This window comes from Momordica charantia (genome assembly GCF_013281855.1).
Source record: "Momordica charantia cultivar OHB3-1 chromosome 8 unlocalized genomic scaffold, Mcharantia_2.0 BLBB01000008.1, whole genome shotgun sequence".
In the NCBI taxonomy this organism is placed as follows: Eukaryota; Viridiplantae; Streptophyta; class Magnoliopsida; order Cucurbitales; family Cucurbitaceae; genus Momordica; species Momordica charantia.
Window position 1 is genome coordinate 10,797,017 of NW_028275166.1, and position 18,582 is coordinate 10,815,598.

The following is an 18,582-nucleotide window of genomic DNA, read 5'->3' on the forward strand; positions in this document are numbered from 1 at the left end:
TGCAGGTCCGCCCAAGGATTCAGATCGTCCCAGAGGCCGAGTTCGAGCTGCAATCAGGAACACACTGTTGTGCATATCCTTGCATCAACATTTGGCGCCGTCTGTGGGGAGTGACAACCTAAGTCATTCCAATCTTTTTAAACCATTACGCGAGTGAAAATGGTTCAACCCGCAAACTCGACCAATACGGCGGACTGTAGGACCATGGCTGCCAGCGATGCCCACCAGAGGGAGGTCGGAGCAGTAGCGGTAGAGGGGCAAGGTCACGACGGCCTCGCAACAGAACCCCTTCGCAGGTCGGCACGGATCACCGCGCCTATCCTACCGCCTGCGCACCCGAGGACGTCCAAGGCCACCCGTGGCCGAGGTGGGACCTCTAAGAAGGGCGGCCGGGGTCCAGCCCCGGCTCCAACAAGTGAGAACTTTGATGCACTCCAGACAGAGATGCAGGCAATGCGCACACAAATGCGGTCCATGGAGGAAATGTATAACGAAATGATACTAGCTGCAGGCGCAGGGTCCCGATCTGAAAATCGAGTGACACGCGTGGACGTACGCGAGCAAAGGGGTTCCCACCTCGGCCCAGCCGAGGAGGAACGTCCCGAAGACAACGAGAGCGAGGGGTACACTCGCCAGAAAGGAGACCTCCGTGAGCATCTCAACAGAAAGAGAGGATCGTCTCTCCGAAAAGGGCAGTCACCATCCCGCTCAAGCAGGAGCTCCAACCAGCAGGCTGAATCCTCTCACAATCCCGCAGGGGTGATCACAAGGGAGGAGTTCGACCAGCTGAGGGGCAAGCTCGATGCTCAGGTGGAGGCCTTAAAGGCCAAATGTGAGCAGAAAGAAGATTCACTGAACGATGGCGACTTGGGAGAATCGCCCTTCACCTCGGACGTTTTGGAAGCACCGATCCCTCCGAAGTTCAAAGCTCCTACCGTGAAGCCTTATGATGGGACGAAGGACCCCAAGGACTATGTTGAGGTCTTTGAAGGCCTCATGGACTTCCAAGCGGCATCAGACGCAACCAAATGCCGCGCCTTTCAGATCGCGCTTACCGGTAGCGCGCGATTGTGGTATCGGAGACTGCCAGCCAGGTCGATCTCGACCTACTCTCAGCTGAGAAAGAAGTTCCTCGCCCAGTTCTCTTCTCGGCACTATGACAAAAAGACAGCGACCAATCTCGCCACCATCAGACCGAAGGAGGGTGAGACGCTGCGGGAATATGTCACCAGATTCCAGGAGGAGCAGTTGAAGGTCGCGCACTGTTCTGATGACTCGGCCATGTGCTATTTCCTCACCAATCTAGCCGACGAAGCCCTCACGGTGAAACTTGGAGAGGAAGCCCCGGCCACCTTCGCCGAGGTGCTTCAGAAGGCAAAGAAAGTCATCGATGGACAGGAGCTCCTCCGAACCAAAGCCGGCCGATCAGAACGAAAGATCGGCCGGGGCAGAAGTGGAAAAGATGTAGAAAGGGCAGATCCCAAGTCCAAGGACAAGGGATCCTTTTCCAGCTGCCGAGCTGAGTATCGAAGGGCGGAGAGCGGACCTACCAGGAGCCGACCTTACGAGCGCTTCACCCCGACCACGATTCCAATTTCCGCGATCCTAACGAACATCGAGGAGTCTGGAATGGAAAAACTACTCAAGCGTCCTGAGAAGCTTCGGGGAGCCCCGGAGAGGCGCAGCAAGGACAAGTATTGCCGCTTCCATCGGGAGCACGGCCACAGCACGTCGGACTGCTGGGAGTTGAAGCGCCAAATTGAGGATCTAATTCAAGATGGCTATTTCAAGAAATTTGTGGGAAAGCCGGGGACCAGCTCAGCAGAGAAAAAGGAAGAGCGAAAGCGCTCAAGGACGCCGCCCCGACGCACTGACCGACCTGCGGTCATCAATACCATTTTCGGAGGGCCAAGCGGGGGTCAGTCTGGACATAAAAGAAAGGAGTTAGCTCGTGCAGCCAGGCGCGGGGTGTGCATCATCAGGGAGCAGGGGCCGACCTGCCCAATCACCTTCGACGGTGCAGACTTGGAGGAGGTCCACCTGCCCCACAATGATGCACTTGTGATCGCTTCCTTGATTGATCATGTGGTGGTCAGGAGGGTGCTGGTGGACGGGGGCGCCTCCGCTAACATCCTGTCCTTACCGACCTACCTCGCCCTGGGATGGACGAGGTCGCAATTGAAGAAAAGCCCGACACCGCTGGTTGGGTTCTCTGGAGAATCGGTCATCCCAGAGGGTTGCATCGACTTGCCGGTCACGCTGGGGCAGGACCAAACTCGGGTCACTCAAATGGCCGAGTTCGTGGTAATTGACGGTAGATCGGCCTATAACGCCATCTTTGGGAGACCCATCATCCACTCATTTCTGGCCATTCCCTCAACGCTTCATCAAGTTTTGAAGTATCCCACCCCTAATGGCGTGGGCACGGTCCGAGGAGAACAGACCGCTTCGAGGGAGTGTTATGCCTCCGCACTCAAAGGCTCATCGGTCTGCGCCCTCGAAACTCTCGCCGGTAGGGATGGGACGCTCGAGTTCGAGGCTGACCTACCGAGGAAGGAGTTTGCCGCACCCACTGAGGAGCTCGAGCTTGTTCCTCTGCTTAGTCCTGAGAAGTAGGTAAGCATAGGAACCAAGCTGGGGGCCACCGACAGAGAGGAGCTAATCCACTTCCTCAGATCCAACTCGGACGTCTTTGCGTGGTCCCATGAAGACATGCCTGGCATTGACCCGCGAATTATGACGCATCGCCTCAGCATAGATCCATCATTCCGACCTGTGAAACAAAAGAGAAGACCTACAAACAAGGAGAGGAGTGATGTAATTGTTGAGGAAGTTAGCAAACTTTTGAAAGTTGAATACATAAGAGAAATTTCGTATCCCGAGTGGCTCTCCAATGTTGTATTAGTTAAAAAATCTAACGGAAAGTGGAGAATGTGCGTAGATTTTACGAACTTAAATAAGGCATGCCCGAAAGATTGCTTCCCACTGCCGAGGATTGATCAGCTCGTGGACGCCACAGCCGGGCATGAACTGCTCACCTTCATGGACGCCTACTCTGGGTACAACCAAATCAAGATGCATGTCCCAAATCAGGGTCATACCGCTTTCATAACAGACCAAGGTCTGTACTGTTACAAGGTCATGCCCTTCGGGTTAAAGAACACAGGAGCGACCTACCAGAGAATGGTGAACAAAATGTTTGCCAAGCAGATCGGCCGGAATATGGAAGTGTATGTGGACGACATGCTTGTCAAGAGCAAGCAGTCTAAGTCGCATCTCTCCGATCTGACCGAAGCCTTCGAGGTCTTGAGGGCATATCAAATGAAGCTCAACCCAGCTAAATGTGCCTTTGGAGTTTCTTGGGGAAAATTCCTTGGCTTCATGGTGAACAACCGGGGAATCGAGGCCAACCCCGAAAAGATTAAAGCCGTGATCGAGATGGAGGCACCTAAAACGCTGAAGCAGCTTCAGTGCCTCAATGGTAGGATTGCGGCCCTGAACCGGTTTGTTTCAAGGTCGACAGATAAGTGCCTTCCTTTCTTCAAAGTCCTACGAAAGAAAGGGCCGTTTGAATGGACAGCGGAGTGCGAACAAGCATTTCAGCAATTGAAGGGCTACCACTGTTCGGCACCTTTGCTCGCCAAGCCCATGCCGGGGGACAAGCTCCAATTGTACTTAGCAGTGTCTGACAGTGCCGTCAGCTCGGCCCTAATCAGGCAAGAGGGAGCGCGACAAAACCCGGTCTACTACACAAGCAAGGCTATGACCGAAGCCGAGACGAGATACCCTCAGATGGAGAAGTTGGCTCTCTCTTTGGTCACCTCGGCCCGACGGCTTGGACCATACTTCTAAGCCCATACGGTGGTGGTGCTCACTAACTTGCCCCTAAAAAGCATCTTCCATAAGCCAGAAGCTTCTGGTCGCCTAATGAAGTGGGCAATGGAGCTAAGTGAGTACGACATCCAGTTCGAACCCAGAACTGCGTTGAAAGGACAAGCAGCGGCAGATTTCATAGCCGAGCTCACACCACCTTCTGAGCTGAGCGAGTCCGACCTACCGTGGACAGTCTATGTCGACGGATCCTCCAATGAGAAGGGGTGCGGAGCCGGGGTCCTATTGCTTGGACCAGGAGGCGAGCGATTTGAGTATGCCTTGCGGTTCGGCTTCTGGACTTCTAACAACGAGGCTGAGTATGAAGCATTTATTGCCGGCCTGCGAATCGCTAGAGCATTGGGGGCCTCTCGTGTTAAGATCTTCAGTGACTCCCAGCTAGTTGTGAGCCAGATCAAGGAAGAGTACCAAGCCAAAGACTCTCGAATGGAGAAGTATTTGGGCAAGGTCAGATTGTACCTCGCCCAGTTTCGAACTCACGAAGTAAGCCAGGTTCCGCGAGCAGAAAATTCTAATGCTGACGCCTTGTCCAAGTTAGCATCAGCGTACGAGACCGACCTGGCCAGGTCGGTCCCCGTCGAGATCTTAAATAATCCCTCGATCTCAGAGCCAGATCTGATGGAGATCGGCGCTCCAGAATCCTCATGGATGGACCCGATTGCGGACTTCATTAGGGGCAACTCACCACAAAACCCCAAGGAGCGCAGAAAGTTGGCAAGGCGAGTAGCTCGGTTCGTGGTCCGAGGTGGAGCATTGTACCAGCGCGACTTTTCCCTGCCTCTATTGAGATGCCTAACCCCTGAAAAGGGCCTGTACGTCCTCAGAGAGATCCACGAAGGAGTGTGCGGCAATCACTCAGGCGCCCGGTCGCTGTCAGCCAAAGTGATCCGACAAGGATACTATTGGCCGACCCTCAGCCAGGACGCCAAGAAGTTCGTTAGAACTTGCGACAATTGCCAACGCTACGGAACCATAATCCACCAACCCCCCGAGCTGCTCACCCCCATCTCGGCCCCGTGGTCATTCGCACAGTGGGGGGTAGATATCATTGGTCCTTTCCCTTTGGGCAAGGGCCAGACCAAGTTCGCTGTGGTTGCTGTGGATTACTTCACCAAGTGGGCCGAGGCCGATGCGCTCTCCCACATAACGGAATCCAGAGTCACGTCCTTCGTATGGACAAATATCATATGTCGCTTTGGTATACCGCAGGTCATTGTGACAGACAATGGGAAGCAGTTTGACAACGCCAAGTTCAAAGACTTTTGCAGCAAGCTTGGCATAAGTCACCTTAGCTCGTCCTCCGCACATCCGCAAGCAAATGGGCAGGTGGAGGCAGTCAACAAGATCATCAAGCGTGGCATCAAACTTAGATTGGACTCTAAGAAAGGCAGGTGGGCCGAGGAGCTACCAGAGGTTCTATGGTCGTACCGGACCACCCAAAGAGAATCGACGGGTGAGACCCCGTTCTCCCTGGCCTTCGGCTCCGAAGCCGTAGTCCCAGTTGAGATCGGCATGCCATCTGACAGAGTAGAGCATTACGAGCCTACGACAAATGAGGAAGAGCTGCTCCTCAACCTCGACTTGTTGGAAGAAAGAAGAGCAATGGCCCAGCTACGCCTGGCGGAATATCAGGGCAGAATGGCCAGACATTACAATGCCCGCGTTCGACCTCGGGCCTTTCAGGTCGGACATCTAGTCTTAAGGAGGGTCCAAACACACGTGGGTGCCCTTGATCCGGCCTGGGAGGGCCCGTTTGAGGTCAAGGGCATAATCCGACCTGGGACGTACGTATTGGGCGATCTGCAAGGAGACGTCCTCGCGCACCCGTGGAACGCGGGGCACCTGAAGCGTTATTATCCTTGAAACGCCGGAAGGGTTTTCAATGGATCTGTAAATACTGTTTCAAAAGAATTATGATCGGAATAAATGTGATGATTTCATTTCATGATTCCGAGTTCGACCAGAAATTAAATGGGGGTCACGGACTCCCACGCGGTCGCATTCCAGCAGTTGGTTCAAATTCAATCCTCCAAAACCTAAGGGTACGAGGTGCGATGCCCAAACCGCTCGTGAACTTAAAATTCAAACCTACCTTCAAGGTAAAGGGACGATGTGAAACACCTACCTTCAAGGTAAAGGGACGATGTGAAAAGTTCAAAATGGTCAAGCCTCCGAACTTGGGGGTACGAGGAGCGATGTGAAGAATAGCTACGGACTTAGGATTTTAGCCTTTTAACGTTTTTAAGTTAAGGGGGCGATGTTAAAAAATCCAGAGTTGGTGCAATGCATTGAATGCTAGACAGAGATTCAAATTCAAACTTTCAAATTATTTTAATTAAAGGCGCGACCTCAAAAGTAAGAGGTGCGAGGTGACATTAGCTGCAGTTCAAAGGAAAAGCAAAGACAAGAGGTTGCCAACAACAAAGTAGAAACAAATGGGAGCCTCTTTATTGAATTAAGAGCAGAGCCAAGGCTTATAGACTTTGCAGCTCTGCCCTGACACTTACAAACAAAAAAGGAAGAGAAGAGAGACAGAGAAAAGCCTCATGAAGGATGATCGCCTAAGCGTCCGCCTGAGGAGCGCCCTCCTGTGTGGTGCCGACCTGGTCCTCTTCGAGATCAGAGTAGTCAGAGTCCAGATCTCTGACGTACTAATCCACCAACGCTTGGGGGCCAGGGGTGCCGCCAGGCCCAGACGCCCACTTCTCGGCATACCTCTTTTTCAGACCGCTGAGATCGATCTGAAGGTCAGGCATGTCGGAAGCAATGCTCTTCATGAGGAACTTGAAGCCCGCATCAGAGAAGTCCTTGGCAAATCCATCGAAGTCAGGATGCTGCCTAAACGATTCCTCTAGTAGGACTCCATTGCTGAGACGCTCCTTCGCCGTCTCCAGCTCGGCAGTCGCATGCTCCAGCTCCTTATCCTTCGCTTCAAGCGCCTGGAGCATGTCGTCCTTCTCCTTCAGGAGTTGGAACTTCTCCTTCTCCAAGCCCCTGGTGATAGCGTGGGCAGCTCGGAGTTGGGCCTTGCGCCTGTCCTCTTCCTTCTTCAGCAGCTCAGCCTGGGTCTCCACCTCGGCCTTCAAAATCTCCACCTCAGAGTGAGCCTTCAGCAGCTCATCCTTCATGGTGGAGGAAGCAGCCTCCAAGGCAGCAGAGAACTCCTCTTTCTCCCTCGCTGCCAGAACTTCCCTCCCATCCAGCTCGGCCTTCACGGCCAGAGCCGATTGAATGTAAGCAACAAATGCCTGAGAAAAGGTACAAAGAAGAAAGTTAGACCGAGCTACCTGTTAGGTAAGTTGAGCCAAAATGGACATCGGTCTTACCTCAGCGGCGTAGTCGATGGTCCTCTGCAGAACGGACCCTGGGTCGCTCACAAATTTGGACGCCCTCCATAAGCAGCGGTCCAAACTTGCAGCCGAAATGCGGGACACCTGGTCCCTCACCCCGGCACTTGACGGCTGAACTCTGAACCGTGCCGTCACGTCGGACGTCCCGCCCATCCTGGCCGCAGGATCGTCCACCCGATCTGCGAAACTTGCAGGCAAGACCCCGCAAGCTCCGACCTCCGAGGGGGAGATCGCATTCTTTTTCTTCCTTCTTCGCTTCAGAGGGGCTTCCTCCCTCACCTCCTCGCCCAAAGGCAGGGCGTCCCCCGCCTCGGTCTGATCCCTGGGGCGCTTCTCCCTCGAGGGACCCCCAGAAGACTCCAGCTCGATCCCTGGAGCTGGATCTTCCGAGGCAGGCCCTGCCACGGTAGGGGTGGCAGGTTTCGAACTCTGGGCGGTCTCAAGAGCATGGGCTCGGCCTTTGGACTTACGCTTCACGCTGCTTGCAAATCCGCAAACCATGGCTGCAAAATAAAAACAGGGGTCAACACAAGGTTAGAGGAAAAGGGGGGGAGGCAAGCTCGGCATACCAAGTTCGGAGTTCGGCCTTGAGGATTCGATGGGACGAACTGCAGGGTTGTAATCTAGCAGCCCGGACTCAAGCAGCAGCTCGTCGGTCACCAGGGTTCCGACCTTCCTACCCCTCGGAAAGCGCTCCTTGTAATATTTCAGCGTGTCGAAGGAGGCTTGCGTAAGCTCGGGGACTGGTCGGATTGAAACTGCACGAAGACAAAATCCGAGTTAGACCTGAATGACAGAAAGGAAAATTACAAAAAGCAAGAGCTACTCCGTACCTAGGTTCCCAAACCTAGTGGGGACGTCAAAGAAGGAACGACCTGACTCGTCCTTTGCGAGCCATTCCCCTGAAGCGTAGAACCACTTCCTCACCCATCCCTTGATGGAGGTCGGCCCCTTAACTATACCGCCTGCGCCTTTCCTTGCGCACATATAGAACCGACCAGGCTTCTTAGCTATCCTTTTCGCTTCGAAGCACGCGAGGAGCTGGTCTACGTCCAACAGCTCGGCCTCCTCACTATCCCGAGCTCGTAGCCAAAAAAGGATGGCCAAAGCGAAAATGACACCCCACCCATTAGGGGCCACTTGAGCCGGAGCCAACCCAGTCCGGAAGAGAAATTCTTGGACAAAAGGGTGAAGGGGAAGTCTGAGGCCGTACTCAAACATTTTGAAGTAGAGAGTGACCCATCCCTCTGGAGGATTGTCAGCTCTCTCCCCCTCCTCCGGAAGCCTGAGGAGGATGTTCTCAGGGATAGCGAACCCCCTACGAAGGGATCCGAGGTAGTGCTCAGGTATCCTAGAAGGGTATTCCAAACCCTGACCTGAGGTGGAGGCGTCACTATCCTCCCCGTCATCGGAGAGTCTAAAGTTTTCTATCTCCTCGAGCTCGGACTCTAACCTACGAGCTAAGTCCTCATCGGATCCTAAGTTGCTGCTAAAAGAGGACGACATGGCAACTACGTTCGAAAGAGAAAGTGAGGGAAGAGACCGACCTACCAAGGGTTCGAGCTGTCTTCAGGTCGAACTCCAAGAATTCAGGGAACGTAAGGTATGACCTGAAGGATCGGGGGCATTTATAGCCCGTCGGAAGGATTTCCCCACCGTACACGTGTAATCAACGAGCGGCTAGGATCCTCCCTGAGATCCGAAGCGTCGAAATATTTGAATATTCCGACGATAAATCTTCCGCGACGGTTATATTTTCCCACGAATAGGAAGTCGCCACGCGTCCAAAACGAATCGAATGAACTTCTCTGCCAGGTCGAGATCGGACCAGACAGAGAGAGGGCCAATGTTTGGGGAAGAGAATACCCTGGACACGTGGAGGACCCCTATTGGTGCTCCAAGATGACTCATGAGTCATGCCCAGCTCGGAAGGACGAGATCACCACCACTAGCGTTGACAGAGGCTAAGTATGAGGGCCGAGGTGAACCTGGCCGAGGTCCGACCTACCGGAAAGCTCGGTGGGGGCCTATGCGAACTACTGTCAGCGGCGTGATTATCGGGTGTAGCCGTCGGTCCCGAGATTACCGGGTGTAATCGACGATCCCGAGATTATCGGGTGTAACCGTTGCGAGATTAGCGGGACTACCACCCATAAGTAGAGGACTTCACTCCACGATCAGGTAGATGATTTCTGACCTCGAACTAAACTGGGAATCCGACCTATACTGACTTGATCGTCGGAGTGCTCACCTTTTTGTGCAGGTCCGCCCAAGGATTCAGATCGTCCCAGAGGCCGAGTTCGAGCTGCAATCAGGAACACACTGTTGTGCATATCCTTGCATCAACAGGGTCGTTGATTAGGGCGTACCAGTATTTGGAAACGCACTTGAATCGACCAACACACTCCGACGGGAGCCGCTTCAGAATCTCCATCATCACATCTTCCGGTAGATTTCCCCGACTCGCCATTGCAAACAATTTGGGAGGGAAACCAACCAGCGCGTCTCCTGTTTCTACAAAATTAAAATTTATCCATTCTATGGCCATGCCATTCTAACGGCATACCATAAGAGATTCACTTTTCGTGCTGTGGGGTCCACGTATTTTTCAAATTTTTGTTTTTTTTGTTATTTTAAATATTCACTTTTAAAAGTTAGAATGATAAATAAATTAGTGAAGTCGGCCCGGCAAATCGCGTCAAATGGCCGGGATTTCTATTATTTCTTTTTTCTTTTTTTTTTCACGGTTTCTGTATATATATATATTTTTTTAAGAATAATCTTAACCAACTGTTTGGATGGAATCAGAATGTAAGTGTAAGCGAGCAGTTTTATTTTTTGGTGAAATAATATCTATTTTTGTACTTTTTTTAATATTTTGAAAAATAAAATTCTCAAACTTTCTGAAAATTGATTGATGTTGAATGAGATAGTTGTAGAATGTTAGTGCCGGGAGATGGCGCAGGTGCAGCTCTCCGTGACATCGTCAGATATTCTGCTGCTCTTAGAGGCTGAGCCACGGTAATTTGTTGCCTCTGCTCGAACACTTTTTACTAGTTTTGACTTTTGATTGCAAACATATTACAATTCTTCATCTTCCAAAGCTTCAATCTGGGGGAGGAGGGGTATTCAAGAACTAAGAATTTTTCTTACAAATTTATGAGAAAAAATTTGTATATCTACTATTTTTAGAGAGTTTTCACTATAACAAATTTACTGCGTAGACTTTCCATAACGCTTTTGAGACGTAGTGGTAGGCGAAAGTCTACTTTTAATTGCATAATTTCAATGTTATAAAATGCATCAACTTTTTACATTTTTTGAGAGGAATGTTTTTATATATATTTATTAATTGAAGTATTGTTTTCTAATTATTTTTGCATGTTTTTTTTTTTTTGACTTCTGGACACAGGAGGATTCGAACTTGGGTTTTCTTGCCACTGCGCCAACGCCCAAAGGTGCAATTATTTTTGTATGTTCCGGTGTGTATAGAATTTTTTATGTTTATTAGGATTTGTTTTAATAAGGAAGGACGAGCAATAAAAATAAAGGAAAAAACTTAGCTCCTTAAAGTTAAGGACATTAAATATTTGACAACTTGTTAATTGTTTTAATTATATTTTATTTTTGCATTTCTCTCTTTTATCAAATATTTAAGGGTGTTAAGGAGCCCTTTAACTTTAAGGAGCCAAGTTTTTTCTTAAAATAAAGTTAATGAAAAATATGAGGGAAAGTTGGTTAACGACCGATTTAAGTGTTTTTACTTATAAACATCTTGATTATTTTCATTTAGATTTTAAAAAATATATTTAAATAGAAATATTTAAACGTTTTTTTGTGTTTTACTTTTAATTTCATTGGAAGTTTTTAATTTATTAAGTTAATTTGATTAAATGATTACATTTCTATACATAACTTTATTTTATTTCATATTAAAATATTATATTATTATTAATACAATATCATACAAAATTTTAATGGTATAATAGTCGAATGATATACTTTCTTTTCAATTCTTGTGAACATCCAAACAAGAAATTTTAATTTCTGTAATTTAAAATCAACTTGGTTCCAAACTCAATCAAGAATTCGAAATCATTTCTATAATTTAAAATCCTGTAATTTGATATCATTTCTTACTAATTCCAGACACCAAACGGAGCATAAAAGTGGATTTCTTCAATTTTGTTATTTGTCTCTTTGGTATAGTTTTTCAATCATCCCGAGAGTGTCCTTTTTTTTTAATTCTATTTACTTATAAGAAGATTTTTTGTCTTTTTAGTACAAGTGGGGTGACATTCGAATCCACTGATGTTTAGTTGGTGTATATGCATTAATCAGTTAAAGCAAGTTAGGTATAGATTGGCTACTTATAATAAAAATTAGAAATTTGGAATGATCCTGTTTACATCTTAAGTTTTAAGAAGTTATAGTGTAGGCCCATTTAGTAACGTTTATATTACTTTGTTTCTTCGTTATCGTTTTCTGTTTCTCATTTCTTGCTTTTCGTTTCATTTTTTTTAATAAATAAAAATATAACTGTGTTTTTGGTAACTATTTCTTGTTTCTTATTTTTTTTTTAATTAAAAAAGGAACAATAATATTTTGGTAACTATTTCTCATTTCTTGCTCTCTAGAATTTTCAATTAAAAAAGTAAAAGTTTTTTTATGAAAATTAAATCTTTTAATTAATTATTAAAAATATTTATATTATATTAATTTTTTTATATTTATTATGTATTTTATAAGTAAAAAATGATAAAATAATATTTTTATTTGTTTTGAAAAAAGTTAGAAAATAAGAACAAAAAACTTGATTTTGTCGTTTCAAAATTTCTAGATAATATTGTAAAGGTTTCTTAAAAATGAAAAACTTGAAATAGAAATAATTGCCAAATAGTGGGAACGTTAAATAAGCCATTAATAATTAATTTTAAGTTAGACTATGGTAATCATTAGTGCTATAATTGAAATGGTCCTAAAGCTATGTGTCTTATTATTATCATTAGTGTTTTGGTACTTTCTTCTTGTGACTTTTTTTTAGTGTTGATTTTTTGTTATTTCTTGGGAAAAAATTATACATTTGACCTCTAAGATAAGATTTAGGTGTTTAAGACGCGAAGAGTCATATTTTTTAGTATTAAGTTCAGGTTTGTGAGTGATTTTGACAAAGTTAAAATCACTTTCACTTGTGTCAAAATCACTTTTATTTTAAAATTTACATGTTGTAGTGATTCATAAGGGATTTTAGAAAAATTAAAAATCATTTTAAGTGATTTCCAGTCAATCACCTGAGAAATGAGTTTTTCAAGTGATTTTAATCAAAATAATTAATAAGAATTTAATCTTTAAATTGTTATTGTTTTAAATTTCAAATTGTTTTTCTATTTTATATTAAATTTTGAGAAAATTTATTTTTTTACTATCTCTATATATATATTCTTTTGTCTATCGTCAATTTTGTTTCCTTTCTCTGATTTTTTTCTTCCTAAATCTCTGTACTATCTCTAAACTTTTATCTCAAATATATGTTATTAATTTGGTTATTCTAAAATCATTTTTAAATAAAAAATTAATCATCCAAAATCACTTTTAAATATATATGAAAACCACATTAAAAAAAGTGCATAAATAAACATTAAAATAATTATAAAAAATATAATTTACAAAATTACTTGGGATTAAAAAAAAACTCCCATCAGTAGAACACTAAAAAATGTTCAACTTACTCCAGATTGGTTTTTCTACTCATTTCTTAAATAAAATATTATATTAATTTTTTAGTACAATAAATTCAGGATATGAGAATTTGAATATCTGACTTCAAGGAAAAAAATAGATGTAGGAGATTATATTTTGTTGGTTTAAATGTTAATTTCCAATTAGATTTTCCTTTTTACAAACTCTTAAATGATAAGTGATTATTACAACCCTACCCTTCGAATATTTCCCTTTTCGATTTTGTTTTTCAAAATTTCAATCTTCAAAAAAAAAAAAAATTAAGACAGCTCTTCATGTTAACTACTAAAAATTACCTTTCTACCTACGCAAACAAAATGTCGGCAAAAATCTAAAAGACGTTGGGTAAAGTTCTCCCGATAAAATTTTTCTTCGGAAAGTTCGTCGGGAGAACCCCATGCTGACGAAAGAAAGCAAAACGTCAAATAGCACAGACCACGTATTTGAGCTGTGGGCTTAGGGCTTACGTCAACTTGTTGATACACATTTTAAGTCACGTCCTTCCTTTACTAAGTAATTAAAGACAACATAATAGCAATATTGAAAATTATTATTTTTAAAAGTTTAAATATTAAAATAATTAACATATACCTCCAACCAAGAGGTTGTGAGTTCGAAACCCACATGTTGTATTAAAAGAAAGTTTAAATATTAAAATATGTATTTTGAAAGTTCATAGACCAAAAATGTGATTTAAATCCTTGTTCAAGTAAGTATATATGTATATGTATGTATAATTTTAATCTTTACCGTAAAATTTTTAATATATTATTCATGTGAAGCCACACAAGGACACATCTTTTGTGTTATATGAATTAATGATCAATAAATATCTACATGAACATTTTGTTTGAAACTATACATAATATGTTATATATGTCAACTCTTGAAATGGATTGAGTCTTTTTGTTCAATGGCAATGGAAAATTAATGATAAATACTAAAGAAAAAGTGTTTTATACAGACTCGAAAGATAACTAAGATATGTTGACAGGTATACATTGTGTAAATCGTGGAAGAGAACAACAGAGTGGAAGCAATAGATAAATTGTATGAAGGAAGAAGTTCTATTCATTGAATTTATAAAATATTTATAAAAAAAGTAATAACCGATCACTAACTTCACCTAATTAGGTCACTACCCTTCAAATTTATCTCCAACAAACACCACAACTCCAATAAGACTACAAACTCTCTCCAACTTAAATTCACTCTTCCACTACTTAATCAACTTCCAAACACTATCTTTACTATACTAAAATGGGAGGATCTCGGACAAACATTTTTGAACATTTTTTTCCCTTCCTTAATTTATTAAATTACAAATTATATCATTAATAATAAATACATATATGATCTAAACAATAATGTTAGAATGTAAACGACTAGAATACAAAAGATTTTCTACACCATAAAATTATATATTTTGTTTCGTTTGTTACCATTCTTATTAGAATTTCAAAAGTTTTATGACGTTTTATCTCCTACTACTATAAAAACATACTTTCTTTCACTATTTTTTTCACAACACTTAATTCTCTCAAAACATTGCTCTTTAATTTAAATATTATTCAATCTCAACATCTCAAAATCATGTTGGTGGCATATTCATCAAGTTGCAGAGAATACATGTTTCGAATCTATATCTTGAATCTAAAGCTTGCGACGTTATTGTTTCATAATTTATTAGGGTAAATAATAGTGATCGTCAAGCATTAGCATATTTTAGATTAGTGTATAGCTAAAGTTTGATATTTTTTTTCGTTACTATTGTTTTTAACTAATGTATCATATCATGTATTTAGAATGTTTTTTTTTACAAAGTAAAAATAGTAATGTATTAACTCATTAGAAGCTCATGTTGATTTGTTGAAAAAAAAAATTGTATAAGGATATCAAAAAGTTTTTAATTAATTGTAAATAGTAAATTCATAAATTAATTATCAACAATTGGTATGAAATCTAAAAATTGGAATATATAACTTTTTGTCTTTTCTTTTTCCAATAATATAATTTAAAGATTTTTTTAATAATTTGAATTATAATATGAAGTTGAATTAGTATAAATTAAAATATTTAATATTTAATGAAATGTTAGCTTCAAATTTTTTTTAGAATTTCTAATAAACAAACAAAATATTTTTAAAAAAAATAATGAGTCCAAATTAGATAAAAATAACATTTTCAAAATAAAAAATTAAATTACTTATATATTTTTTAATTAATATATTAAAAATATGAAATGTAACCTAAAATTCATTAAGAAAAAAAAAGTGGTATGAAATAATACAATTTAAATACACTCATAGATTAAATGATTAAATTAGTAAAATACATATATCGTAATGAAGTATGCATATATATCTCTTAATTTTCCTTTTTAGTTATCATTGTTATTATTTTACTATCAATGGTATTGTTTTTCCTCATTTATTTATGTTATTAGTTTTTCCTCATTTATTTATGTTATTATAAAATTAAGTTAAATTGAAAATACTTTATGCTATATCAAAGTGGTAAAATAAAATGACAAATGACAAGTATTTCAAAAAAATGTGGAAACACTACCAAATGAACTGACACATCTTGAACTAAATTTAAAAAAAAATGGTGAACAAATTTTCTTAAATCGCATAGACCATACAATATTTTCATATGATGTGTCAATTCTTTACTTTGACCGAATATCCATTCTATTTTTGTTAATATTTTTAAAACCTACCTTAGTTTTGAAATTTGTTATTTAATTTATATTTCTTTTGATTCTATTTTGAAATCTACATTATTTTTAGAATTAGCCTTTAGATGTCTCGTTTTAAAAAATTAAAATTCCCAATTTTATTTCAAGCTTAGCCAATTTAGATTCGCTCTTTCCCTTTTTGCCCTTATTCTACTTTAATTAGTTTCATATCTTGGGATTTTAATAAATTATATTTATTAGATGTAAAAATTTCAAAGGTTAAAATTACTTGAAAATCTCTTATTGATCTAAATAACTCCGTCGGACACGATTCTAATAATTCCATAACCATATTTTAACGATAAATAAAACTAAATAAGGATAATATGAGGTATAGTTACTCAACCAAGCAACTTTTGATAATTAATTAAGAACTAGCATCAAATAAAAAAGGAAAAAATAGAAAACATTATTTGCTATGAAAAGGTGATTATTATTAATTAACCGCATATAAGTGAGGAGTTTAATCTAAGTATTTTCTTTATAACTAATTGAAATACACTAAGATCCAAAATTTGCAATTTAAAAACAATCAAACAACACCAGCTCAAATTGCTAATGTGATATGATAATGTACACACATTTATTATTCAAAGTGTCTATATAATCTTTTAGAGTTACAGATGCCTTGCAATCAATCTGTATGACAAAAAACCAAACAGCAGACGTTTATAATGTTTCTTAATTTCTTAGAAGTAAAATCTTAGAACCAAACCTTGTGTTATATCAGTTAACCGACAGACAGCAAAGTCTTGATGAAAACTGTAACTTCAAACTTGTCGGGGAGTCCTTTTAGAGGAAGCTGTACAATGAGTTGGGAGTTGAGATTGTACAAAACGAGCTGTCCCTCCTTGGTTACCATTACAAGTTCATCAGAACTCACGAACACCAATGACCTATCAATTCCTGAAACAGAGCCGATTGTGAATACCTTGGCCCACAAATTCGAATCGTTCTTCTCCATTGCCCAAATTTCGAAGGTGGTTTCACTAAAGTCAGGATTATATAAAAGCACAACAATTCGTCCCTTCCAAACACACATATTTATGCAGTCAGTGTAGTTCACGAAACCCTGCGGCAATGGAATCGACCCGAAAACCTCCTCGCTCATGTCGAACGACCGGATCATTTCACTCCTTCCCTCCTCCTCCTCTTCCGTCGCGATCCAGTAATACATTCCTTGGTGATACATATCTACCGAAAAAATCCGGGACTACAAACCCACGAGCACGACTCTCGATTTCTCTCCAACCATCTTTCCCCAGATCGTACACTTCCGTTCTGTTACATAAATATCCATCCTCTTCAAATGTCACAACCCTAACAACCTTGAAATCCATGGATTTCGGATCGTACCCGAATCCAATTCTGTCCGTGCTTGTACCGTTTCGATCGAAGGGGTCCTCGGGGGGTTCGGTGAGGAGAATCGAGGGGGGCAGCTTGCGAAGCTCTCCGGTTGCTGGATTACAGAGGTAAATATTGCCGAGCATATTGGAGAGGCAAATTAAACAGCGAGAATAGCATCCATTGAATTCGCAATACTGAAAATGGTCGGATAATGGAAGAGTCATGTCCACAACAGCCGCGGATGCGAGGGGAAATTTGAGGGAGGTGAGCATGGTTTGTTTCTCTCCAGACTCCTCGTTCCTAATTACGGTAAGCTTCACAAGAAGGTTTGGATGTTGCAGAGAATCGGCGAATTTAGGGTCGTTGATTAGGGCGTACCAGTATTTGGAAACGCACTTGAATCGACCAACACAATCCGACGGGAGCCGCTTCAGAATCTCCATCATCATATCTTCTGGTAGATTTCCCTGACTCGCCATTGCAAACAATTTCGGAGGGGAACCAACCAACGCGTCTCCTGTTTCTACAAAATTAAAATTCCATTCTATGGCCATGCCATTTTACCGGCGTACCATAAGAGATTCACGTTTCGTGCTGTGGGGTCCACGTATTTTTCAAATTTTTGTTTTTTTTTGTTATTTTAAATATTTAGAATGATGAATAAATTAGTGAAATCGGCCATGATTTACGGTAAATCGCGTTATTTGGACGCGATTTCTATTATTTCTTTTTTTTCCACGGTTTCTGTGTATATATATATATATATATTTTTTTTTTTTTAAGAATAATCTTAACCAACTGTTTGGATCCAATCAGAATCTAACTGTAAGCGAGCAGTTTTATTCTTTGGTGAAAAAAAAAGAAATAATATCTATTTTTTTTTTGAAAAATGAAAGTTTAATAATATTTTGAAAAATAAAATTATCAAACATAAATAAATTGGGGAGGAGTACAAGATTTTTTTTTCCTAAAATTATCCTAACAATCTTATTCCTGCACCTCAAATTGGATGGTTAAAAGTAATAAAAAAAATTTCAGGGTGAATTACGACTAATATACTGACAATAATTACTTTCGAAATCTGTATCATTTTCTAATTTTTTTTAAAAAATCTGTCGGTCGCTGAAATCACACACAGAATCAACTTTTTTTTTTTTTAGATTTTTTTTTTGTTTTGAAAAATCTTTATAATTCTCCCCATTTAAATATGATATTTATTTATTAAACACAAAACTTAGAAAGATTCTAATTAGAATTATTTGAAATCTTTATTATTAGATGCAATTTGCAATAAAACTAAACTTATAATCTTTTTGAAAATTTTAGATTTAATATCTCGTATAAATATTTGTGAAATATTAAAAATATCAACAACTATTTATGGGTATGAATATAAATGCTAATAATAACATCTATAACTTACTTAGAAATTGAAATGAACTCAAATATTAATTGAAATCATTTAAAAAAAATTTATTTGATATATCTGTAAAATTGAAATTGTATTTTAACTGA

The 18,582-nt window shown here is 41.2% G+C and overlaps 1 pseudogene; it reads right to left on the minus strand.

Annotated features, from left to right (window-relative positions):
- Nucleotides 1-16,294: 16,294 nt before the first annotated feature.
- Nucleotides 16,295-17,775, minus strand: LOC111019970 (F-box/kelch-repeat protein At3g06240-like; annotated as a pseudogene).
- Between the last annotated feature and the right edge of the window lie 807 nt (nucleotides 17,776-18,582).